Here is a 24,945-nt window from a genome sequence, read left to right on the forward strand (position 1 = left end):
AAGAAAAGAAAAGAAAGGTTCTTCGGGAGGGTTGGTAAGAAGCCCTCAAAGCCTTGCCAGTGTGGGACGTATAGTTTTTCTTCTGCGTGCATTCCCGGACCCTGGCTGAATGCAGACACACTTTGGCCATTTCTCTTCAGGGACTATGGGAGAATCAGGGCAGTTTTTGAAACTCTGCCTTTACCTTATGGGTCATGTCACCATTTTAGGACAGGAGCAAGGTATTAAAGCAGTTGTCAAGGTCTTGCGAAGCTGAATGAGAACAATCCAGATCTAGAAAGACTTTTCCTCTACCTAATGCATAATGTCTAATCACTTGGGTTCTTTTCATTTTTATTTTTTTACTTTAAATATTAAAGAATATTTTGAATAAAGAGCAAAAATATCCTCCCTTTAAATTCTGTCCCTTGGATACTTCTGTAGTTGCCACAGTTTCTTCAGCTAATACATATACTTTTTATAAATTAAAAAAAACTATTGAGGATAAAGTCCAGTTAAAATCCGCCCCTCCCCTCGAGAAAATAGTTCTTAATTCCACCAGCCTAGCAAGACAATTTCTATTCTTAGGAGTGATGTGGTGTCTCCAGCAACTCTTTCTAAGAAAGGGAATGCGAGAAGGAGGCTGAGAGGGAACCATGGTGGGGTCACCCAGGGCCACTGCCTCAAGCCCAAGAGAGCGTGCCTTCCTGTGGAGAGCAGCTGCTGGGTGGGTTTAGAGGGGACGAGTCAGAAATCCTGGAGAGAGAGAAAACCCTAGAAGTCTTCCCTGAAGATGCCACTGGGAACCATTCATGCGGAAGACATTTCTTGAGAGCCTACTGTGTGCCAGGTAATGGAGATACAGAGGAGAGGTGAGATGGCATGGGAAAGCCTGTAGCCTCTGGAGCCGACTGCTAGGTTTAGATGCTGGCTCCACGCTTCTGGACAGGTTACCGAACCTCTCTGCACCATACTTGCCTCACAAGACTGTTTTGAGAACCTGCACGAACGGATCCATGTGAACACCCTGAACAGTGAGTGCCCAGGGTATGGAACGGCCGGTATAGTGCTGGCCACCACTCTTGTCATCTCTGCCCTTTTGGAGACCACAGTCCAGAGGCTGAAGGGGCATAAACTGAAAGTCCATGGATTAAGATGAAGGACCTGCCAGGCTCATTTTGTCCAGATACAGAGCTGTTGGGAGGCTCCCCTGTGGAACGGCCTGTAGGAAATCACAGTGCCCAGCAGTCTGGCCCTAGGCACCATTTTGTAGGTCATTGGATCACAGAAGTCACTGTCACCTAGTGAGCGTCATTCCACCTGGGAATGACAGCGTGATGCTGAAGACTTTTACTGAGTACTCACTCTGTGACAGATACTTTTTGACATGCTACATGGGAACTAACTCACTTAAGTCCCCAAGTAAGTTTATTATCACCCCCATTTTACAGAGAGATGAGGTAACTTGCTCATGGCACACAGGTAGTGTGTGATAGAGCTGGAATTTGAACCCAGCTGGTCTGTTTCTAAAAGCAGTCTGCATGTCACCAGGTTCACCATGCAGATGCGCCATTTTCATGGACTCCAAAGGAATTATGTGAAGGGTGACCCCGAAGGGCATTTTGCCCACATATCTGAGTATGATTCATTTGTTCCTTCAGTTGACATTTGCTGAGCCCCTTTCCCTAGTAGGGCACAGTGGGACCTATTGGGTGCAGAAAGGAAGCAGCCAGGGGCGCCTAGGTGGCCCAGTCAGTTAATCGTCCGGCTTCGGCTCACATCATGATCTCACGGTTCGTGGGTTTGAGCCCCGCATCGAGCTCTGTGCTGACAGCTCAGAGCCTGGAACCTGCCATTGGATTCTGTGTCTCCCTCTCTCTTTGGCCCTCCTCTGCTCACGCTGTTTCTCTCTCTCTCTCTCTCAAAAATAAATTAAAAAAACCTTTTTTTTTAAAAAAGAAAAAAGAAAAGAAGTAGCCAGTATCCTCCCATCAAGCTGTTTTGGGAGATAAGGCTTGTGCCCAAATGCGTAGTGACAAGTTCTCGGGGGAGCAGCAGATATAGGGCTCGGAGACACAGAGGGGGAGAGACGACTAGGCTGGGACAACAGGCAGAACCTGAGGGAGCAAGGTCTTAAAGGACGAGGGTGTGACAAACAGCCATTCAAGAAAATGGCCTTCCATTTCCTAGGGAAGAGCAGGAGAGAAATCACAAAGTCAGGGAGCGCAGGACAGCACAGAGTGGCTGGGGGCACACAGGGTGCGTGAGGGAGAGTGGCCCGTGAGGAGGCTGACACCGGGAAGCTGGGGCCTTGAACTCTGGCTTGGGAGGTTGAATTTCACCCTGCAGGACTAAGGAGCTCTTGAAGACTTTTGAGAATGAGAGCAAAATACTCAGCAGTGGGATTTGGAAGAATGGAAGAATGATCCTCCTATATGGAGGGCGAGTTTCATGGAGAGAAGCAAGCAACAGGAAATTAAAGAAAGAGGAGAAAGGAAATAGGAAGGGCACAGCAAATATGACCTGGTCACTAGAAAGCCTTCAAATGCCTCCCCTTTGGTTTTCAAATGAAGCTCAAAGTCCTCAATATTTGTCAGAACACCACCTTTGCCTCTTGGCTCCTTCATGGCTCCTAGTGCTGTAGCCAACAGCCTTCTTTTAGCCCCTGGAGTGTGCCCTGCCCCTTCCTTCCTCAGACTTCCTCACGCGCTCTTTCCTCTGCCTGAAATGTACCTCTGCCACCCCAGACTCCTCCCTACTCAAATTAGGTCCACCCATCCTTCAGTCTTCAGCCTAGTCAAAGCCTTCCCTGGCCCCCATTGTATGTTCTCGGCCTTTTCTTTGTAGCACATGGTGCCATTGCAATTTCACATTTGTTTGCGTGATTGTACAACTAATGCTTGTCCTGGTTATAAGCTTCATGTGAATAGACAATCTCTGCCCTTGATAGCAAGCATTGTGAGAACCAATAAATGTCTGTCTGCCTTATTCTAGTGCCCCCAGCACCAGTGCCAATCGTCTTTTGAGCTAGTATGCCTTCAAAATGTTAGATCAGTGAATGGAGCATCAACGGGATTTGGCAACTGACTGAATAAGGGGAATGAAAACTAACACCAGGCCTTGAACACTAGTGGCAGGAAATGTGCTGTTGCCATTTGCTGCAACAGGGAACAGAAGAGAAAGTGCTTTTTTTAGGTTATGTTTTTCAGATTATGAATCTAGCATTGTACACATTGATTTGGAAGTGCCAGCAGGCTGCAGCAAATTTAACACTATAATTTAAGAGAAATATTATAGCTAGAGAAAGGAAGAGTGATAAGTTTGTGGGCATATTAGTGAAAATTAGTTGCCTGCATGTAGCAGAAAATCCAAAAGAAGGGATTATTGTTGTCTCACCTAAAAGAAATGTGGAGGTAGGATGTCCAGGGCTGGGATGGTGGCTCCATGGTGATTGGAGACCACGGTCTTTATCTTGCTATGCCACTGTTCTTAGCATGTAGATTCTATCCTCAAAGCTGCCATTGGCCCCAGATGGCTGCTGGAGCTCTGGTCATCAAGCCCGTCTTTCTGGCAAGAAGGAAAAAGAGGGAAGGTGAGATGCGCTGACTTGAAAGCCCGATCCACTTACATCTCATTGGCCGAAAACACTAGAAAAGCAGTGCATCTGCTTTAAGTAAAGCTGGAAAACGCAGTCCTTTAGATGGGTGCATTGCTACCTTGAAGAAAGTCGAGGGTTGTATTAAGAACAATGTCCATTGGGTGGGCAATGGCTGATTCCGCCACAAGAAGCCACAGCCTAGATGAGATAGTTGAGGTCATGAGAGAAATGTGCAGTTTCATAAATGTTCCCCCACTTGACAGCAGTGAGTATCCAGTTATAGGTACACAGACTTTTAGAGGAGCAAGGAATTTTAGTAATCACATAATACAACCTTTGCACTTTGCTGATGAAGAGACTTGACCCATAGAAATAAAGGGGGTTGGCAGAATTCACACAGCAAGTGGGGGGTGGAGTTTAGGGGAGAACCAGACTCCCTGGACGAAGCGATGGAACAGAACGTGGGGAGGGTTTGGAGCAGCTCTGGATGAACATGCCTGCATAAAGGCTCGCTTCATGCAGTGATTCGAAGGAGAGGCTAGCGTGGAACCGTGACCTTGGGCAAGTTACCCAGCTCAGTTTCTCTGAGCCTCAGCTCCTCGTCTATGTAATGGAGTGATGGCCCAGAGCAGGCACTTTATTACTTAGTCATTCTTTTCATTATTATTAGAAAGAAATGTTTTTATAATAACCAAATCAGTGAACAAATAAAACCTGAATGAATGAAATTACAGCAGTCAGCTATCCACCTTAGATACTGTTACTGTTTGTTTGCTGAGAGATTTCAAGCTGGCTTGGTGGTTTCTTACACACCCTAGCATTAGAGTCTATCACTAGAGCTTTCCACATGGGCTCTACTAAGAGTCTGTGCTTCCTTGGGCTCCTGGTGGTCTGCCTGCCAACATGCCATTCTCCCCTGTGATCCCCGCGCCCCTGCTAAACGCACCAATCCTATAACAGATTAACTAGACACAGACTTCCTCCACGTCTTGACTTCTGTGTCCCTTTCCCACCCTCACATACCCGTCTCACTATCTCACCTTCTCCCTGCCTTCCTCTCCCATTCATCAGGCAGCATATTTTGAGTGTTTATGTAAGACTGAGCTTGGTGCTTTGGGACAGTCCAAAGGAGACAATAGTTAAAGACTCTGGCCTTGAATTATTTTCAATATGATGACAAATGCGTGAGCCATGATGACATTTTCTAAGACATTGTTACTTTGAGGTAAGGCACACATATCAGCACCACAGCTGTATTGTTCCTACCTTCCTCCTTTGCTGCTGACATTTCCCCAACTCTGTCATTACCTACTCTTTGCTGCTTTACAGTTTTGTGTTAATTCTTGCAGGATTTTAAAGGCTGGGAAATAATTATATTTATGGCCTCCTCTTTCCTATCTTAAAAAAAAACTTCATCAATTCCATATCAATGATCAGGGTAAAATAGCATTAAATTACCAAACGAAACATGCAAGATCTGCAAACACTACGTGAGATCCTCATTAAAATTCCTTTATTTTCTTTAGGCGTATTCCGCGTTCCAGTTTTATTTGGAAATGCAGAATTTATATCTGTTGTAAAATATGGCAAGAAGTCCCATACTGCTGTGGCCAGAACTATCTGTCAGAAGGAGAGGAAACAACTTAGTACTTGTCTGTCTAGGAAGGTTTCACATCCAGAGAGCCAGAAGCCCTCTCTGTAGTCAGAGCACTCCTGTATTTCCTCTTGTACAGGGTTGTGCTTCTACCACTAACTAGCTGAGTGATTTTGGGAAAGATGCTTCACTTCCCTGGCCTCAGTTTCCCCATCTTCAAAACAAAGCAGCTAGATTAAATCGGCTCCACCTCAACAGCTCTCACACCAAAGTATGCCCAAAAACCATCTATCTGAGCAGCTTCTTAAAAACTCAAAGTCTTGAGTCACCACCCCAAAGGGGGTTTGGCCCAAGAACCAGCTGTCTTTCTTTTTTTTAATGTTTATGTATTTTTGAGAAGGAGAGACAGACTCAGAGTGAGCCGGGCAGGGGCAGAGAGAGGGAGACACAGAATCGGAAGCAGGTTTCGGGGTCTGAGCTGTCAGCACAGAGCCTGGTGCACTGAGTTGGGGCTCGAACTCGTGAACAATGAGATCATGACCTGAGCTGAAGTCAGATGCTTAACTGACTGAGCCACCCAGGCACCCAGAGAACCAGTTGTCTTAATGAGCATGTCAGATCATTCTGAAGCAGGAGATCTGGAGACCACGAAGAAATCTGCCAAGAGCCTCAGCCTCAGCGTGCTGCATCTTCCTCTGAAACATATTGCAAATAAACTCTCAAAGAAGACAGAGATGGAGAAGGAGGAAGAGAAAGAAAAAGAATAAGCAAGTACTCTAACATCCCTAAGAGCAGAAGTTTGAAGGACTAGCACTGTGGTTCCCAGGGCTGAGCTGTTTGCACCGGCCTCTCTCTGCCCTGAGTTCCGGAGCACTTGCATCTCAGCACACACTGGGGAAGCTTGATCAGAGGCGGCCTTTTCCATTAGCTTACTGTTCCCTATGAATGAATGTCTTATCTGTTTCAAAGCATAAGACCTCCGGCAGTGAGGTCTGCTTTGACTTCCTGGGCATTTTTAGCAGCCTCTGCACAGTGCCAAGGGAGACCCGCAAGACTTGATGAGATGCTGATACAAGTGAGGCATGACTAGCTCTGAGTCCTGTAGATGAGGTTTTCTCAGTTTTCCACCAGTGGGAAAACTCACACGTGGCTCCATCGGCACCCCGGTACAATACTTTCACAGGCCAGCTCCCTTCATTATGGATCTGAGGGGAAGAGACTTAATTTCCCCTGATGAGCTCTTCCTATTGCTAGTTGAGGTAATGTGGGCACTTTTTGGCGTTTAAATTAGCGACTGCTTAGTACAGGAAGTTGAAATACCCATAACAGTGGCTAAAACTTACTTTGTGCTGGGCAACATCTTCAGTACTTTACTCGTACTACCTCGTGTAAACCTCTCGACACACCTGTGAGAGAGCTATTATGACTGTATTCAATTTCCAGAAATGGAAGCACAGAGAGGTTAATTAAATAACTTGCTGAGGGTCACTGTCTCTTAAGCAGGAGACCCAGGATCCCAGACTCTGCAGCGGAAGTTCCAGACTGCGTGGCTCTACTGCTTCTCTTACGTCTTGGAGAGTCTCAGCTCTCCCTCAGCTGTGGCCTGTGACCCCCAACGTGCTCCTTAGCCATTCCATTTCCCAAGTTTCCCATTTGCATCTTTGTTCCGCAGGAGGGCTGTGTGGTGAGAGGGCCAAGCAAAGAGGGATACAGCTCCTGGGATCATGGAGGACAGCCTCCAGGCTTTTCTTCACAGTAAACATTCAGAAAGCTGGGGAAAGCAGATAACCTGGTAGGCAGAGAAAATCCTGCAGCTGCTCAGCAGTGATGATCAGGCCCTTTGGGTCCTGCGGTAAACATACCTGCAATTGCAAGAGAGAAGCTGGAGGAGCTATAAGCCCCTCTCCGCCACGCTCCAATGACTTCCAAGGCAAAGGTCTAGTGCATTTCCCTTTGAGGGCTGTACATCTCCCCCTTCCCCCCAAGTAAGTATGCTCCTCTTGTTCTTCAGGTGATTAGATAAAAAGATAAAATGCCTTGCACATCTACAGCTTCCTCCGGCAGGAAGTGAGTGGATGGGAGAATTTCACTGTAATGATGAGTCACCACCTGGATTTGAAACAAACACACCTACCACGAGGCGCAGGGTGTAGACTCAGTAAATAATCAGCCGACTGGCACGTCTGAAACCAATTGCTGCCACGAATTTGTTTTCCTAATTTTTTTTCTCTCCATTTTTCACTGCTGCAGAGCCATCCTAAGCAGTAGCCTGTGCTTTCTCTCCATTAAGATTCAGAGCTATCCCTCCCCCTCTACCTTCAGCGTCCCGGGAGCCAGGCTCAGCAACAAAGGGGAGAAATGAGGGCAGGGCTAAAGAGGAACATATAAAAAATAAATGAGCCATTCATAAAAATGAATATTATTACCAAAAGGAGCGGTCTGCCAACATCTCCATGTATATATTAACTCAGCTGCTGGGCTTTGTAACAACACGGAATTAAGCCAATGCATCATCTTTTTAGTAGTTGCTCAGTTGATCTACTATTAACTTTAAACAACCAATTGTGAACTGAGCACTTCACCGTGCCGTAATGATGATGAGCCTTCGCCCGGTACTATTTTTTGTAACGTAGCTGGAAAATTGGTAAAATAAATTCAGTGGTGCTTAGTACGCTCCCGTAGCCCTTCTAAACCAGACATTCAGGTGTGGGAGGGAAACTGCTCAGCTCAACCAGCTTTGTGAAGTCATTTGCACAAATTCTAAAAACTGCCTTTATTTTTCTGTAGCTTAGCGTATCTTTCCCTGAAAATCCAAAATGCCAAGCTGTTGGGCTTTTTGCTGTCTACCTGAATGATTGCAGATGACTTCTTTTTCTTCACACCGAAAGACATTCATACTGGATGCCTGTCTTTTCCTCTGAGGCCTGCGCATCGGTCTCGTGACAGTATTAAAGGAGCCGGCAAAGAGCTTGTGTTGACGGCATGGTCCCGGAGACAGACGGAGCACCTGTTTCATGTGCCTTGCTCGGCATTTTGCTGGGTTGCCCCAGGCTTTTTTATCTTTGCTTCTCAAGGTTGGTGTTGTGATGTGGCCCCTGGTCGTAGGTTGTGACTCTGAAGAAGAGTGACTGATTTCCACACGTGGCTTGTGGAATCCGTGCTGTTCCTGTGCAGCCACACCTTGTAAATCTCTCCAGGCTACAAGCTGCTGTCTGTCCCCTGCGGTTCCGAGAACAATCCGCAGCAAACGCTGACTGGAAGGGCCATTATGGTCGTTGATGTTCTCACCATCTGGAATGGTTACAGTTGTCAGGATCTGAGATGACTCAGTGTGCTGAGGAATCATTTCTCTAATGGCAGCACTAATCAGGAGGGATGAAGCTGTTGCTAAGTGCCGCTGCATGGAGAAAATACCATGCCAGATGAAAAGGCAGGGCCGTTGATTTGCTTTCGCTCATTTGAAAATAAAGTGGCTTGGAATGTCATCCTTGTTTCTGTCTAGTGACAGGCCATCTTTCATGTCAGGTGCCGGCACCTCGGGCCAGCCTTCAGGAGCATTGGCTGTTTCTATGGGCAAAAGACCTGTGCGCTGGGCTCTCTGTTCTTCCTCTCTGTGTGCCCCGAGGAGACTGGGCAATTCTCTGATGGAGGTTTAGCAGTTAGGTGTAAAAAGGGCAGCACAAACAGATGTAGATGGTCTTTTATGCAGTCTTCTCCCTCCAGTGCTGGGCGTAGTACTTGCAAACCATAACCCTGCCATAGACACCCCACTCTGTCAGAGGCAGACTCAGAGTGAGCTGGGCAGGGGCAGAGAGAGAGGGAGACACAGAAATTCCCATCTGCAGCTGGAGATGGAGTGGGGGGTCATCATGCTCATCCTGGACCTTAACTGTTGCCTTCAGGGAATCAACCCTGACAACTCCTTGATTGTGGACTTCCAGCCTCCAGAACTGTGAGAGAATACATTTCTTTTATTTTATGCCACTTGATTTGTGGTCATTTGTTATGGCAGCCTTAGGAAGCTAATTCAGCGGGGGACCAGCAGACCTTATATGTCACAAGAGGACATCAGATGAGAGCCAGTCTCCCCTTATGACTGACTAAGTGTTTTCATCAGCTCCTTTTTGAGTGGCTGCACCAAATATTCTTAGAGTCTGTGCTTGAGGTCACTGTATTGTACAATATAGAAAGTTTTTATTTCATTGAGCGGATGGGGGTTTGATTGATTTGAATCCACTCCTTTTGTTACCATCAAAGGAGCCCTAAATCCAAGCTAAAAGCTCACCCCTAACCTTTTCCCCATTGGGTGGAAACACGGATACCATGACAATTTCCCCTGGAGGTCACAGTTCAGGGTATCCTTTGTAACTATTTCACAGTCATTGTCATATGGGGGTCACATCATCCTTTCTCTGATCTTCCCATTCTTCCTGTTACCTTGGCCTTCTTTGCCTCACGCAGCCGCATACCCATTTCTCCAGTGATCCTACGAATCCTGATGTAAGGAAATCTAACAGCATCCTTAATCTTAAAACGAAAGCTAGCACTTATATAGTATTTGCATATTGTTAAAAGAACTCTTTAATTCTCCAACCAACTTGTTATCATTCCTCCTTCATAGACAATAAAATTGAGGCCGAGAGAGGCTAACTCGACTGAAGTCAACAACCAGTAAGCGGTGATAAGACTGAGACATTAACCCACAAAGTCTGGCTCAAGAGTCCCGTGTGGATCTGCTGTGCAAACTGCCTGCAAACGTTAGCACCAGAGGAAGGGGCGCAGCCGGGGCCGGCCGCCGCATACCATCTTCTGCTTCCCAGCATTCACCTTCCCTTTGGGACCTTCCACCCGAGACACGTAACACGCTGACCCAGGCAAAGACTCACAGCTCCAGCTGTCATTCCTTCCAGCCACACCACGGCTGAGCCAAGATGGTTAAAGCAAGCCTCAACAGCAATGCGGACAGCAGCGTGGGACACCCACGGGCGCTCGGCGGACGTGCCTTGCCGCCTCGCCCCCAGGCTTCCTCTCTCATGGAGGCCATCTTATTCCTTTCCCCAGAGGTGGGGTTGGAATATTATGTCTGAATCCAGCCCAAGGGCAAGGGAGGCTATGAGGAGAAGAGGGTGCCCTTTCTGTCCGCCTGTCTTGTCCCCTCCCACTTCCGGCTCCCTACTGAGGTCCAGCCTCCTTCCCTGGGAATGACCACACACACCCCACCGGGAAAACCCTCCCTTTCCGCATGTGAATGTGATTTTATCCTCTAATATCCACATGACCTCCATCTCCTGACACAACACACCATGAGGCCCTCGGTTGAGGAGCAAAAGGAGGGAACGTCCATTGTATCCTCTCTGGAGGGGGCAGTTTCTGCTCATGACAGCAGGTATTTCACGCCCCTGAAACTTGTCAGTGGAGATGCATTCTTAGCTCTATTACCCATTTCCTCATTGCTATAATCAAAAAGACGTTCCATTAAAGAAGTGAATAAGAAAAAAGGAACTGAATTGACTGAGAAGCCTAAGAAATATTTGTTTTTTTGTTTCACACATTCATTGCAATATGAAGGCCATGTGACCACAGCTGACTCACAGGGTTAGTCAATTAGCCCGCAACACTTAGAAAATGAACTTGACAGTGACACAGCAGTACAAGCTAACACCTGGCTTCCAGGAAGCTGTCCCGAGCCTACATGCTTTCTTCTATCTGGTCCCTACTGCCCAAACCATTAGGGCTTTGCAGGTGCCGGCTTCTGATTCTGCCTGTACCAGTGCCTCTAACAGCTCAAAGCTAGGGGTGGTGTGTTAGAGCATGATTTCAAATTTAGTGACATTTCAGTGCTGGTCAGAGGCCGCACACACTGCAGAAATGGAAGGATGGTTTTTGCTTTAGGACAATCTGCAGGATGCCTTCTTAATCCACTGCCTGATGAAAAAGAGAGTCCCCCATCCCCTCAACCCCCCCCCCCCAGCCCTGTCAGTGGAGCCCTATTTCTGATTTTGAAGTAAACACAAGTTGTATGTTATGTGCTGAAAATTAAGTTACCAATTTTTTTTAAACCATTTCTGATTCAAAGCAGCAACTTGCTATGGTGATTATTATAGTGGTTTAGGATCAAGCTCTTCTGAAGAGAAATAAGATCATCCCAAATGTAATTATGTTGAAATATTAAACATTAAAAGCTCAGCTTACCAACGGGTTCATAGTCTAGGCTATTAGGAAAGCAACTGAGTCAACTATATAGTAGCTTCCAGCAGAATCTACAAAGATGCTTAGACAATAAAGATTATTAATTTTTTTTTTAGTTAAGGAGTAAGAAGAAAACTTAGTGATTCAACTTCTAATCTTAAAGATGAGAAGGGAAAAAGAGGTTTGTAGATGAGTTGGAATAAATTTTTCAGCCCCAGAAGAAATGCTTTTTAGCCCCGTGAAGTGTTCCCATCTGGCCTCCGAGCGGCCTGTGTTCAAACACAGAGCCGCGGCTTATTTCCAGTGGCTGACCTGGAGTGCCGCAGTGAACCAGACAAGGGCCTCTTCGCCATTTCTAACACCTCCCTTGTGCTTAGCTCCTGTCCAGCTCACTTAAGGTGAGAGATATTTCACATTTTTTGCAATTTTTTTTTTAAGCATCAAGGCTGACTGGTTGCATTAACCGTGGTGCCCACACTCCTGCTTAGTCTTGCTAGTGACGGGGAAGTCTAGGGTTGTAGCATCAGCTCTTGTCAGCGTGCATTCTTGCTTTTTTTGTTTTCATTTGTTTTCTTGCTAATGAAATTCCTCCGAACCTTCTGACTGACTTTGTTGTGGCCTTATCTACTGAGCTATGAACCAAGAGGCCTGGATTTTGAAGCTTAATCTCACTATCATGTAGTGAATTGGACTTAGAGTTGTTCCCTAATGTCCTCTGTAACTCATTTCCTTGTTTGTAATGTGGAATTTATGAACCAAAGAATCTTTAATTGGATGTGACTTTTGATGCTTTTTAGTATAGCAAAAATATTTTCTCTCCCTTTTTTTCAGATGAAGAAATTGAAGATTAAGGAAGTTAAATGAATTGCTTCAAATTACCACCTCCCAGGATTGAGAATAAAAATGAGGTAATAAGGAAAAGCTATTATAGTAACTTATTTAATACTCCAAATTCATAGTTGTCTTTGGCAAAATATTGAGGTAGATAAAGACTGTTTTCTTGCTTCTCAGCTTGTTTCTCCCCACTTATCTCTGGGCACCCATATCTGGAACCACTGTTTGCCAAGAGTGACTGGTGATGCAGTCACAGCCTGTCTATGATTGATCTCAATACGACTGTTTACAGCTCAGACACCTCAGAAAATATACTACTACAAAAAGTATTGGTAATTAAGCAACTTTTAGAAATATGAAAGTAGCATGCTAGTTGCTTCTCCGTGTTAGCCTTTTGCTACTGCTACGGAATCTTGAACATAAGAAGATGGAAGCACAATGAGACAGCACCTGGAGGAAAACGGACAAGCTGTTGGCAGCTTAGAAGACAATTCTGGGGTGAACATCATTCTCTGTTCTTCCTTCCTAAAAACTTGACAATTGAGAAGGCAATCGATATGAAACAAAGTTAACTCAGAAAATGAATAAAACATGCTTAATTTTCAGATACCTTCATTTCAGTATATTTTGCCTATTTTAGTTAAAAAATGTTGACCTAAATTCTTTTTTTTTTTTCAGTTTTCTTTTCTTCTTTTTCTTTCTTTTTTTATAAGGAATATCTTTTATTTATTTTTTTAAAGTAATCTCTATAAGGGATGCCTGGGTAGCTCAGTCAGTTAAGCATCCAACTCCTGATTTCAGCTCAAGTCATGATTTCAGGGTTGTGAGATCAAGCCTGGCATCAGGTTCCACACTGGGTGTGCAGCCTACTCTCTCTCTCTCCCTCTGCCCCGCCCTCTGCTTGTGCTCTCTATAAATAAATAAATTAAGAAAGAAAGGAAGGAAGGACAGGAGGAAGGAAGAAATTAAAGTAATCTCTATGCCCAATGTGGGGTCTCAAATTCATGACCTGAAGATCGAGAGTCATGTGCTCCACTGACTAAGCCAGCCAGGCGCCCCCAAAAATGTTAACCTAAATTCTTAAAGCAAATCTAGAATTATACCTTGGTTCAGGAGTACAAGCAAGAGCCCAGGGCCAGGGGTCCATGTTAGACTTGGACCAACAGCATTAGAGTCATGGGTAACTTTTTTAAGATGAAGATTTTCTAGCACTAGATATTCTGAATCAACTGAAGAGTCATGGGGCCTGGGCACATGTATTATTTTACATTCCAGATGTTTGTTAATATCGACTAGCGTGATGCATTGGCCATATGCCCAGATCCCCTTGGAGAGGCACTCCATAGTTTCAGACCAATAATGGAGATAGTTTACAGTGAAACTTCAGAACAATTCAGAATCCTGGTAGGGAATAGATAGCACACTCAAACCACGTACTTGAAGAAAGATTAATAAAGAAGAGAATTACAACGACATGGGTAAGGTGTAGGGAAATGCACAAGGTGTGCCCGAGACCAGCAACAGTGTGGAGTCACTACCACCCCAAGCCTGAAGAGCCAAGGAAAGGGAGTGGTTATTGGAACAGAGGGTAGCCATACGGGGAAGACCATCTGACGGGATTTGTGGTCTTTTTTTTTCTTAAAATTTTAATGTTTATTTATTTTTGAGAGACAGAGAGACAGAACATGAGCAGGGGAGGGGCAGAGAGAGAGGGAGACACAGAATCTGAAGCAGGCTCCAGGCTCTGAGCTCTCAGCACAGAGCCTGATGCAGGTCTCGAACTCACAAATTGTGAGATCATGAACTAAGCTGAAGTTAGCTGCCTAACCAACTGAGCCACCCAGGCGCTCCGATTTGTGGTCTTGAGAAAAGATGCAGCCATTGTATGTCAATGTTTGCAGAAGCTTTATTTACGATAGCCAAACAGTGGAAACAGTCTAAAGGTCCATCAACAGATAAATGGATAAATAAAACACAATAGGTAAATGAAATGAAATATTATTTAGTCTTAAAAAATATAATTCTGACAAATGCTACAACATGAATGAACCTTGAACACATTTTGCTAAGTGATACAAGCCAGACACAAAAGGACAAATATTATATGACTCCCTCCTCACCAAAGAGTTACCTAGAATAGGCAAATTCGTATGGAATTTCCGTTTGAAATGATGAAAAAGTTCTTGAAATGGATTCGTATGGACAGTTGTACCACATTGTAAGTGTGCTTAACACCACTGAACTGTATACATAAAAATGGTTAAAATGGTAAATGCTATGTATATTTTACCACAATTTTTTAAACGCAGATAGGAAAAAAGAAGAAAAAACCAGGGTGCAGTAAACCCACAGCCATTCCTCAAGGAGCTGGTTAGCTTCTTTGTTCTCCGGCCCCCTCCCTGCCCCGTCCTTAGCCAGAGTCTCTTACCAGTTGAACCCCACGAGAATGCACAGAGCAAGGGAGCCCACTGATGTAGCTCATGAAGATCAGCCATGCAAGGCACAGACCAGGGCGGAGAAGAGGAGATGTGCAGAGACAAAAGGCAGCTGGATAGCATGGGTCACTCATCTACTCTGTAGAAGAAACATCAAACTTACCATCAGAAAAACATCAAAAAAGCGCTGGAATGAGACAGGCTGGTGGCAGGTATTTTCCCCTTACCCAGAAACAACCTTACGCAACCAGTAAGCGACGTGTTTTCAAAGTAACCCAGAAAATCTTTGTTTAAATGCCATGGTATTCATTCACATCTTTTGATCTAGAAATCCCACTTCTAGGAAACTACCTTAAGGAAATAATCAGAGTAGACTAAAAATTACACACAAGGAGATTCATGGAAACATTATTTATAATCACAAAAGAGAAACGCAAAATGTCTGGCATGCACAGTATCTGAAGTAGGAAAGCAGGCAACAGGCTGAATATACCTGTAATGTCAATTGTGTAAGAGGCTGCGAACTATACTAACACATTCGAGAGGTTATCTTCAAATGATTGAATTAAGAATGATTTCTTTTCTTTTTCAAACCTTCTTATTTCTCAAGATTTCTGGGTTGAACATGATTTACTTTGATAATCAAGAAAAAACAACACATGTTATTTCTTAAAACCTTGTGTCTGCCTTGCAGATAAATATTCCCAATACAGTGACCTACGGAGTTTTCTCTGCCATCCTCTGTAAAAGGCATTGATTACCTGCTGGCTGCCTGTTAATTTGAAGGGAAGCAGCCGTGGGGGAGGGCAGCCACCTCCTCCCAAACAGACAGTGTGTGTGGCTGAGGGTGCAGCTTCCTTTGATGAAATATTGCTAAACGATGAAATTCTATCTCCTGCAAGAAATGATTTCTGCTGGCTGTGCAAACGTCAGGCTGGAGCCTGCCCTTGGAGAGGCGGCTGCATTACTATGTATTTGTAAAATCAGCAGAGCCTATGCATGAGTGGTCACAGCGGCTGACTTTACAAGCTACTCACGACGGGCATCTGCACATAGAAAACCCTAGCTCAGGGAAGATTTAACCTTTTGTGATGCCTTCTTATTTCATGCTTTGCCATCTTGAAAGGGTGTCTTTTTCCCCAAGAGAAAATGCTCTTGGGTAAATTTGACTATAGAGACAAACAAAACTACAATATATTAGCCTATATATAAGGGACACTTACACAGGCCAGGCACCCTGGGTCTGCTGGGTGCTGGGCCTCTCTACACTTCAGACTCCATATTGGTGGTAATGGCCACATCACTATTTGGTGGCACCAAGGCATCTATCTGTTTCTGGCTTAACACTAAGTGATTGCTTCAAACCAGCAAATGGTTAAGAGTTTTAAATTCACACAGACTATGCTTTCTTCAGACTGCATCTTGGTGAAGTCCTCAAACTTTTCATCCTGTCTGCCTTCCTCCACATGTCATTTAAAAAAAATATTTGCTTATTTTTGAGACAGAGAGAGAGAGAGAGAGCACAAATGGGGGAGGTGCAGAGAGAAAGGGGGACAGAGGATCTTAAGTGGGCTCTGTGCTGACAGCAGAGAGCCCGATGTGGGGCTCAAACTCACCAACTATGAGGTCATGACCTGAGCCGAAGGTGGAAGCTCAACCAACTGAGCCACCCAGGCATTCCTGAATATTACCCTTCAAATCATCTGGGGGTACGATGTTCCAACCAGGGAAATTAATTTCACCAACTGTGAAATCAATAAAGCACTACCAAAAGTAACAAGAGTGCTTCCAATTTTAAAAATTAGAATACAAAATTGAACCATTGAGAGAAGTCATTCTTGTGGCTAAGAATGATTAGACACAACAAAAAACTTGTGAAGCCTTTTCCACACGCTGTTTGCGTCACATCCCCAGAGACTCTGACCTAGTAGGTCTTGGGTGGAGAATGCACACAGGCATATTGAAAATGCTTTACTTAAGAGAGATTGCATTAGAAGAATTACTGGAAGAAATGAGGCAATTCTAATGGCACTTATTGTTAGGAGAATATTTTCTGAAGGACAATGTATTATTTTCCTTCATACTTGGTTGCATCCGGACAAGAAGATGTTTACCCACTGCTTATTCTTGCTCCAGACTACTGACTTAAGATTCAAGTAAGACCCAAGGAGACAGCCCTCTTAACCTAAAGCGGAAGGATTCTCCCCCTCTATTAATAATTTCTTTCCTAACTGAGCAGCTCATTTCCCCCACAATTTTCCAAGTTGTGGCTGAGAGTTCCTGATCTCAAGCCAGAGCAAGAGGGAATTTATATTTCTTAATGACTCTTATGGTTTTATTTCTGTAGAGGAATTAAGTGTGAGCATAAATAACTTGGCCAAGGGTACGAAAGATGAAGGTAGACACATCTGAAGATGCCTGGAGATGCAGAACTTAATAGTGTGGATGCATTTGACTTTAATTATGCATCGATTCACATGGAGGAAGACGGAACTTTTTTGGTCAGTATTGGACAAGGACATAATTCTTTCTTTCCCTTCCTTCTATCCTACAGAAACGTATCACACTATTGAAGTAATCAAAATGGTATCAGACAAGGCCAGCAAGGGAGGCAATCCTGCTTCAGTTTTTTGTACATGTGATCAGAGTTCTGAAAAAGTTGTCCAACTACCATGTCAGGTAGTAAACGTTCAGTTAACACAAAGGAAAGTGTTTCAATCAAAGGATCATTTCTTTATTAATTTAGAAATACAGAGTGGTAATTGTTATGTTACTATTACTTCATAGCCAATTATTTCATCTATCTGGGTTGAGCCCTCAGAAAAGGTCCTGATAGCACCTGCTGGGAAGGATAGGACACAGATTCACTTTCAAGTGGCAATGCTCTCAAAAACAATGACTCTTTGTGGGCTCTCTGCAGATACAAAGTGATCCATACAGACGAAGTTGGTGACTCCCAGAAAGAGATATTACCAACTTGAATGACTGCTTCAAAATTTCTCAGGTGGTTTAGGATTTCTGCCCCCTATCTTATTAGGGATAGGTGAGAAGGACAGGGTTCCAAACCATATCTGGGTTGAAAAAATAGTAATTGCTGGACAAGAAACTCCCTTGAAGACGAGACTAATGGAGGGTGATTCACGACCAGAATTGCCCTGCATCTCTGCTTCTCAGGACTTCCCTCTAGGCACACCAGTGTTATCTGGGAGTTTATGTTCAAAGCTTTAAAGCATCTGTCCTAGATCTTTCCAGAAAAAGGATTGCTAAGCAGGAACAGAATGATCGCATCATTCACACTTGAACTCAATGCGATGAGCACATTTGTTTGTCCTCATTAAGTGCAGCGTAGCCGGCGCTAACAGACATGCAGAGGCGGTGTGCTGGGGCAGGGCCAGGGAGCCAGGAGCTGGTCAGGAAAGCTGGGCTCTGCCTGCAGCCTAGGGATGTTACAGCTTCTCTGAGCTCTCAGCGGTGGGGGTGGGAGGGAACTTCTCAATAAGACGGCCCTCTTTCAAACAGCCCATCTCTGATTGGATCCTTTATATGTATTGAGTTCTAAGGAAGCCTGATCTTAAAGGTGTAAAAACCACAGGAGTAGCTAACCTTCACAGTCTTTACTTACAAGAAGGCAAAGTGAGCATCTTTATTCATGGTCAAACATGACGGTAGCTAGAGGATGGATTCTGGATCCAGTTTGCCTGGGTTCAGCCCTCATCTCTTGTGTCTAGAGCAGTGTGACCTTGGGCAAGTTTCTTAATGTTTCTATGCCTCAGTTTCCTCACCTGTAACATGAATAATAGCAGTGCTTGCTGCATAAGATTCTTGTGAGGATTAGATGAGGTCATAGATATGAAGCCCTCGGAACAGTGCCTGGCACACAAACAAGTGTTTCCTATTATTATTGGCCTCAGCTAGCAGTGAGCTTCTGGCCAGCATGGTTAATCAGGCCACAAAAGGAAATGCAGAAGAGCTCACTCATTCCACAGAAAGGTGCTTGGGAGCATAATTGGATTTGCTGAAAGTGCCTTTTTAAACGGTACTGTTGGTTTCTGATTCACATTTGGGAAGAAGACCAGAACAGAAGGTGATAAATTCCTTTATGGGAGAGCTTGGCAGGAAGGGCAGATGCAACTGTAAAGTTAATTGGTGAATGGGAGGTAGGACCCCTGGGCAAAGGCCTACTGAAAGCATGAACACGTTCTCCCTCTCCCGCTCCAGTTTGTGGTGATTAATTCATTAGGGATTCTGAAAGGCCATTCTTGGGTGGCTGCTGGTCCTGTCTTTGCCCAGACAAGGATGATGTCAGCATATAGTTTATGGAGTTCTGCAATCCTCCGGAGGGTTCCAGGAGCTGATAGAGCGTCTCCAGGCGGCCGGCCAGCACTCTGAACACTGGATCCCACTTGAATCTTGTGTATTGCGACTTGCTTGTCTCCGTCATGATTTCTGTTGTTGTTTTCTCTGTGCAAGCACTGGGGCATGAGAAATAACCTCAGAAGTTCCTTACGTAAGACTCATTTTCCTAGCCCTGCTGGCTTGAATCTCTCTGGGAATTGGGCTCCATTTCTCGGCCCCCCCTCTAATTCATGAAGAGCACAGAGTGAGATAACACACCAGGGATATGCCAAGTGTAAGATGCAAAACGTAAGATCATAGAGTGTATCATTATTTTATGTACCACTAAGAAAGAAAGAAATACCTACTAATTAGACACTAATACAAACTTAAAAAAATGTTTGAAAATACTCCTTTGATTTACTTAGATTTTTAAAAGTCACACACCATTCTTACATAGATATATGCATGCATAAAAAGGAAAATATCAGGTAAGGGTATCCCTAAAATGTTTTTCATGCCATGTCTGAATCTTCTGAATCACTTTTAAATCCTCAGTCAAAATATTTGTGTTCCTTTACATAATATCATTCTCTGTGCTGTCAGGGGCAATGGGTATGTAGAATGTCAATGTCAGATCTTCGTTAAGTTTCTGAAGACACTGTAGATGGCCTGGGGACTCAGCACAGGTAGGCCACCCATGCAACATCTCGATTGAAATGGCCCATGAACCGCTATGACAGGTTTGTGCCTGTGCCAGAAATGATAGCTCCTCCATGACTGTCATCAGGCCAGCAGCAACTGCAAGATGCATCCCAAATGAAGGAACATTGAAGTGTGCAAAAAGAAATGTGAATCTTAGAATCCATGAATTGGTAATAAAGGTTTACACTTGTTGTTCTAAGAGGATGGGCTTCATTCTCAGGAAACTTTTCTAAGATTGTTGAAAAACTGTACGTTATCCTATTAGTCAGCAAAGTTTTGGCCTTTTCCAAGAACTTGACAGTTCCTCCTATCAGGGTGTGCTGGAGAATCGGAAGATTCCTGAGGGCAGATGAGGGAGAGCCAGCCTCAGGAGAGGACAGCTGTTCATGGGATGTGTTTTACATTCGCCCAAAGTGTTGTCTCCTTAAATGAGTCATTTATTTGTGTGATGGCATTGTTATTCTCCGTTAAAATACAAATACCCTTAAAAAGGTCATTCAGTGTCACTGTCTGATTAATGATTTCTCTCTTTTAGAGTGGATTTTGCCAGAGGTTTATTTAAAGGAGCCAACCTTTTAAACTGCAACCTTTTTTTTTTAAGTAATCTCTATGACCAAAGTGGGGCTCAAACTCAGGACCCTGAGATCAGGAGTCACTGCTCTACCGACTGAGCCGGCCAGGCGCCCCCTCTGAAAGAGCCAGCCTTTTAAAAAGAAAAATCTTGGGGTGATTGGGTGGCTCAGTCAGCTAAGCATCTGACTTTGGCTCAGGTCATGATCTCATGGTTTGTGGGTTCAATCCCTGCGTCAGGCTCTGTGCTGACAGCTCAGAGCCTGGAGCCTGCTTCAGATTCTAGTCTCCCTCTCTCTCTGCCCCTCCCCTGCTCATGCTCTGTCTCTTTCTCTCTCTCAAAAAAAATAAATGTTAAAAAAGAAAAGGAAAAAAATCTCTGAATATTTCAATAGCATAAGGCTTAGCTCACAAAAGGCCACGTATTGTAAGATTCTATTTACATAAAAGGTCCAAGGTGGGCAAATGTTCAGAGACAGAAAATAGATTAGTAATTGCCAGGGATGGGGGGGGGCAGTTGGGGATGACTGGTAATGGGTTCAGGGTTTCTTTGGGAAGATGTGAAACTGTTCTAAAATTAGATTGTGGTGATGGCTGCACAGCTCTGTGAGTATACTAAAAACACTGACTTGTACACTTTAAGTGGGTAAATTGTGTAGTATGTGAATTATATTTCAACAAGGGATTTTTAAAAAGACACTTATCAGAATGTGTTGTGTGTTTTAAATAACCTAACCAGAAGTTCTTTTACACTTATCCCAAGGATATATATTTAATAAAAACTTAGAGTTATTTTGTTCAAAGCAACCCAACAGACTTAACAATGCTAGCAAAGAAAAATCGATCTCTCCTTGGAGAAACCCACAATCAAGGAGGAGCAAGAGAGAGACATATATATAAATAACTGGGAGATAGAAGGGGTATTCTGAGAGGACTGAGGACATTGCTGCTGAACTCAGGATCTGACTTGGACTCAAAGGCATTGGACTTTGAAAGGAGGTGGGAGATGGCAGCGGGGGCAGAGGTGAATAGAGAAATGTCTCAGATCCTCTGCAAGCTGAGAGAGGCTCTTGGCAAGAGGCCCCAGTCCAGGTGAGTTTATGGGTCCAAACCACCAAGAACTCCTCCAGGCAGAGTTTAGGAATCGATGAGCGAGAGAGAGTGAGGGTCAGGGGAGTTAAGCTAGAGAACGTTCTGAGATTGAATGGGAGAATGTTGTCCACAATACGGAAGGAGCACGAGCTTTGAGCAAGGTCACTCAGATCCGGTTTTCCTAACTCTCTGCTCAGTCATCCTTCCTCTGGAATGAATGTCATAACACATTCTGTGTCAATGCCACCACCAGCCACCAGTGGTCCTGGGAGACTGTCGCCTAATGGAAAAGTGAGAGCATTGAAGAGATAGAAGACAAGAGTCAAAGAGATGGTAAAGTGAGGACCTGCTACTTATTTCTTCCACCTCTTTCTGAACTTTGGGATCAGAAGCGCTGGTGTTCCATGAACGCCCATTCCTGTCTTCCTTTCCCCTGTTCTTCAAGGGATGCTGCTGACCTGGTCTGCCTACTCTCGAATCTTAACTGCAGCTAGCAGTAGGATTTGCGAAGGGCAGCTTTCTTTCTTTAACAAATCCCTAGATTGTTTTTATTTTAATTTAGGAATTTATTTTAAAAAAACTCAAATAAGTTTACGTTGAGATTGATTGAACCCATACTTTGGTAACCCCCAATACAGAGTTATCCAAATTGTTGACCCACTTAAAATTTACATACGCTAAACCTATAAAAATGCGCAGAACAGTTCTAGTGTTAACTTTGATTCCCTCTTTATTGAGTACTTGGTGTGATTCTTAACCAGATTTCACTGAGGTCACTGTGTCTGTGTTGGCCGTCAGGATCTTTTCTTTCTCTTCCCCTGGACATTTTCATTAAGTAATCCCCTACCAGGCTTCATGCTGTTCCTCATCCAAGCTTGTTGTCATCAAAATGGCTATTTCCACGCATGAGAGCTTTTCATTTTCTTTCTCCATCTGCAGTGGCCCAAAGTGCTCCTTGTAAACACAGTCCTCATCAGCTGCGTGTCTCTCAGAGACCAGATAGGGACGCATGTGGAGCAGAAGGCAAGAGTTTCCTCCAGAGCCCACCTGTTATCCAGGAAATTCTCCCTCCACCACCCCCTCTCTCAAGTGATTCTTTGCTCTGTGTTGAGCGGTCCCTGTAAGCTCTCAGAGACACAGAGAGGATGTTTATAACTTCTTGTTTTAGTATTAACTTTAAAAAAAAAAATCTCTATCCGGCTCAGAAGTCATTGGCTGATGTAAACACCCAGTGTCTCTCTTCTCTGTGTAGTCTCTGCTCAGCTTCTGTTCTTAGTGTGGGCAACTTTACTCCCTGTAGGGGTGACTTTGCACGCTTCTATGCATACAGGGATACGTGCTATTTCTGCTGTGAGGATCACATTATTTAAGTTTATTTTTTATTTGTTTTTGAGAAAGAGAGAGCACGAGAGCAGAGGAGGGGCAAAGAGAGAAAAGAAGAGGGAAAATCCCAGGCATGTTCTGTGCTTTCAGGGCAGAGCCTGACACAGGGCTCCATCTCAGGACTGTGAGAGTATGACCTGAGCTGAAATCAGGAGTCAGAGGTTTAACCGACTGAGCCACCCAGGTGCCCCAGGGATAGATAGCACCATTTAAAAGAAAAGCTGAGGGGCGTCTGGGTGGCTCGGTCGGTTAAGCATCAGGCTTCCGGGTTCAGCTCAGGTCACGATCTCTTGGTTTGTGGGTTCGAGCCCCGCATCGGGCTCTGTGCTGACAGCTCAGAGCCTGGAGCCTTTCTTCTCTCTGACCCTCCTCTGCTCATGCTCTCTCTCTGTCTCTCAAAAATAAATAAAAAACATTTGGAAAAATAAAAGAAAAGCTGAAAGATTCTGGGGAGCCTTAGTTGGCCTCTCATCTCAGCTCTCTTTAGTCCTGAGGTTGTATCTGAACTATTTCCTTCTTTGATCAATAGATGCATGCTAATATAATACTATAACCATAGATGCCTAATTCATTCAAGCAGTAAATACTCCTATCCATCTGTACCATCATGGTGGATAATCAAAAATTTGAACACTTATTTTTATTAAATAAAAGAATAGTGTAAAATTAACTTGCTTTCTAATTCCATAATATTACTCACTGAAAATTCTGTTCCTTCAAAATATTTGATTAGATTGGTTAATTCACACTATGTGATATTTTACACTGTTTACCAAATTATCACATTGGAGGAAGTCCAAGCCAGATGCTTTTTTTAAAAATGCATTCTTTACAAACCAGGAAAAGATCCCAAGCTTTGAGAGAATCCCAGATGTTTGAACATTTTATCTGGACCAGTTCTGGGATGATAAGCGCTCTTGCCCTTCATTTTGTTACATGAAATGACTTCTTTATTGTGACTGATAATTGAGCAAGAGCAGCCTTGGCTAATGCCATTATGGGCATTATCTCTTACCATAAACACCAGCAGAAGAAAGTTCTGGATTATTAAGAATGGTCATGCTTTATGACTCTTCCATGATTATTTCTACCAAATTTTCTATCTTCAGTTTAACATTCTCAACAAATACACAAATACTGCCTTTCTTTGCTTATAGACCAGTTCACGGAGAGCACTTACTATTATTTTAGCAGTGGCTGGCTGACTCAGTCAGTAGAGCAAGTGACTCTTGATCTTGGGGTTGTGAGTTTGAGCTCCATATTGGGTGTTGAGATCACTTAAAATAAAATATTTAAGAAATATATTTTATTGACTTATAACCCAAATGATTATAAACTTGAAGACTTCCAAGCAACAGAAATATTTAAACTATTTTAAGTTTAAATAGTTCCCCGCCGTTTTTCAATGCCAATTACCTTGTGTTCACATTTGTATTCATTCAACAAATATCCATATATTATTAACTAGTGAAAAGATAAATGGCAGCAGTAGTAATGCTCAACAAACAAAGGACAAATGCATGATTAACTAGGCAGTAAATGTTACAAATTAAAAGGTGCAGTGGTATATGAATGTTGTGTGTCTCTGTGGTGTGTGTATGTGTAGTTTGGTAAAGAAAGGCCTCTTGGTGAAAAAAAAAAAAAAAGGCCTCTTGGAGGAGGTCACACTGAAACTAAGGCCTGAAGACTGAATAGAAGATAGACAAAGAGAAGGGAAGCAGGGTCTCAAGTAGCAGGAACAGGAAGTATGAGGTCTTGAAGCAGAAAAGAGGTTGTAATACTCAGTTGGAGAATGGATTTCAATGTGGCCAAGATGTGCAGAACAAGAGAGCAGGTGGGACAGGACAAGATGGGATACGTGAGGCCAGAAGTTTAGATTTTGTTGGAAGCACAATCTTAAGGCTATCAAACAACGGTGTATCACGAGTCAATGCATGTTTTAAAAAAATCGCTCTGGTTATCTTTTGGTGGGAACAGGGAAGCCAGGTTCCTACTATAGTGATCCGGGAGAGAGTGGAGAATGGCTTACAGCTGGAGAGAAACTTTTGGAAGATGAGAACTATTCTAAGAAGTAGAAATGGCAAGATTTATTGAAAGTGAGAGAAAAGAGGGAGGGAGAAATGCAGTATGACAGGGGCTTTCGGATTTAGCGATTAGATGGAAGAGGGTACCACTCAGTACGATGGAGGAAAACTAGGAGAGGGAATGTTCTGAAGTGAGAATTGGGCTGG

General features: G+C 43.9%; 1 long non-coding RNA gene across 1 annotated transcript; it reads left to right on the plus strand.

Moving 5' to 3' along the window:
• Positions 1-12,209: 12,209 nt before the first annotated feature.
• Positions 12,210-12,804, plus strand: LOC115304173. Its single transcript, XR_003914344.1, has 2 exons — positions 12,210-12,268; positions 12,372-12,804. It is a non-coding gene; the product is annotated as an uncharacterized LOC115304173 (long non-coding RNA).
• The last annotated feature ends 12,141 nt before the right edge of the window (positions 12,805-24,945 follow it).

The sequence above is a fragment of the Suricata suricatta genome, chromosome 1, assembly GCF_006229205.1.
Source record: "Suricata suricatta isolate VVHF042 chromosome 1, meerkat_22Aug2017_6uvM2_HiC, whole genome shotgun sequence".
NCBI lineage: Eukaryota > Metazoa > Chordata > Mammalia > Carnivora > Herpestidae > Suricata > Suricata suricatta.